Source organism: Austrofundulus limnaeus, unplaced genomic scaffold (assembly GCF_001266775.1).
Source record: "Austrofundulus limnaeus strain Quisiro unplaced genomic scaffold, Austrofundulus_limnaeus-1.0 Scaffold38, whole genome shotgun sequence".
Lineage (NCBI taxonomy): Eukaryota > Metazoa > Chordata > Actinopteri > Cyprinodontiformes > Rivulidae > Austrofundulus > Austrofundulus limnaeus.
Window position 1 is genome coordinate 2882334 of NW_013952440.1, and position 2487 is coordinate 2884820.

The 2487-nt window shown below is 35.7% G+C and overlaps 1 protein-coding gene across 1 annotated transcript in view; it reads right to left on the reverse strand.

Annotated features, from left to right (window-relative positions):
- The window catches only part of pdgfbb (platelet-derived growth factor beta polypeptide b), an 18426-nt gene that overhangs the window by 14835 nt on the left and 1104 nt on the right, over positions 1 to 2487 (reverse strand). The window lies entirely within an intron of this gene.

Sequence of the window (2487 nt, forward strand, 5' to 3'; positions counted from 1 at the left end):
GGTGAGGGGGGGTCTAATTGTACATAATTAGGGGGTCGAGTTTGCTGGCAGCACAGCAGCCACCGCTGCACATGTGGGAGGTTTCACATGCAGCTCGTGGAAGAACACGTGCACGAACGTGAGTTTAATTAATTCCATTGTCACAATTTACCTCCCGTTTTGGAAAGATGCCTCAAACTTGTCAAAAAGCATTACGGTTTTATCTTTGCTGAAGAAAAAAAAGAAAGCAAGGGGGAACTCTTTGTTTTATGGTTCCTGGCTGGATCTAAATTAAATTATGACAACTGGTAGCTTTACTAACATTCTTATAATAATCCTGTTTTAAACAGGGGTCATGTAAGATTTCAGCAACTTCCCAGCTCCTATTTCCTCGATTTTAAAAGTGAAAACGGGGAATTCCTGGTTGTACACTTCAAAGTTAGAACGTCTTTTCCCTTTAAAGCTGTCAAAATTTGAATTCTTTTTCATGTGGTGCCTGCAAACGATAGAAAATGAGAAGACAACTTGATGACAGGAAGTTTTTGACATTCCTAACTCTGAAAATCTTTTATGTGTAATGTTAGCCTGATTTGTCTGATTTGTATTCTAACTACTCCATTTAGTTCTGCGGGTCACTGGTCCACTCAGACCACTGTGGAGATGAAGTGCCTGGGTCAGTCACACATTCAAAATAAACAATCTGCACAAGAGGGGGAAAAAACTAAAACAAATAAAACCTCATATCAGCATCAGTTTTGTTCTGAAATTGACATAATGGTTTTTGTCGGTCAGGGCTCACTTCACCCACATAAGACCTTGGGTGAAGTTTAGACTTCCTGTTTGACCTCAGCAGATGGTGGAACTTCATCCATCTCTTGTGCGCTCTTGTTTTGCCGCTCGAAAAATATTTTACCAACTAAAACTGATGCAACTGTGATGTGAAGTTAGAGTCTTTGTGCTTCTCTGACTGACTTATGGCTCCTCTGAACATCAGAAACAACTTATATTATTCATCAGCTAAAGAAAGATTGGACACTTTCCCAGTGGAAAAGTTAAGAACAATTAATATCTTACCTTATCTTCTCAAATATTACAATGAAACAGAAAATAGTTCTGAATGGACACCGAGGATGGGCAATGAAGTTAAAAAAATGTTGATCAAACCTGTAATTAACATAATTTGCAATCTTATGCAATTTCCCAAGACTTCACATTCAGAGTATGTGTTGTGAATGACTCAAGTACCAGATCAAATTTCTGCTCAATATCTGTAAACATGTCTAATGCAGCCACCTTTGTGTTTGATCATTTTGATAAGCTGTGTTGGCCATTTTCAATTGTATTAACTCTAAAAGTTAATCAGCTGTAGCTAGGCCATAGTTACCCTCTGAAAGATTCATAAAAATCCATCTGGTGGTTTATGAGATACTTTACTAACACGGTATTTTACTAACACGGTGCAAAGTATAAATTTTTCGAATTAGCTTTGGACAACAGGTAATAAACATGTGACCACATGGGATTACATCGACATGTTGAAAATGTTTCAAAACTACATTTCCCATGTGCAAAACATGTAGAATTAACAGTTTTTCCATGTTAAATGAATGTTATTGTTAAAGAGATTACAAACCGACACCATTTCCAATTTAAACTCCCACAAACCGTTGTGTAAATAATTGTGTCATGCAAAAAGATTTGAAGGTTTAAAACAGCATGTTTTAAACAACAGGAAATGCATTTACTACTCATGACTGTGGGGATCAAAGTGTAAAATAAAATGTTTAAAAATATCACTGACACTTTTTCATTATTTGGCCCATTTTCTGAGTATTTCACTAACATTTTACTGTTTTTTAGCTCACTGTTCTTACATTTTGCTATTTTTTTACTAAATGTTAAATTTGAAGTTTAAATAATATATGTAAATGTTTTTGTCATGTGTGTGTCTTCTTGAATGGGTGTTCTTAAATGTAATTTCATTGTACTCCGTATAATGACAATAAAACCATCATCAATCAATCAATCAATCATCAATCAATCAACAATCAATCAATCAATATTAAATTCTTAATCTAAATGCTAAAAGTAAATGTTGTACCACACTGAACACATCAAATCATCTGTCATTTTTGGAAGCTAAGTAGGGTTAGGCCTGATTGGTATTTGGATGGGAGACCCTCTCGGAATACCAGGTAATGTAAAAACCAATGTAGAAGTTGTGTCCATGCACATTGTAAGGCAAGCAATAAAAAACCTTTGACCATAACAAATCATAGGTTGCCTTCTACAAAGGACAGCAAAAAAAGGTTTTGGAATGGTACGCAGCCTTTGCCATTGGTGCTGGGCTCTTGTTATGATATCTTCATCATCCTGAAACAATAGCAACCGCTAACACGTCCCTACAAGACATCAAAACTGTAGTTGTGTTTAGTGTCTGACAGTGTTGTTTTTGACTGCCATTTTTATTTTAGTCTTAGTCTTTTGAACAAAAATACTTCTTAGTTT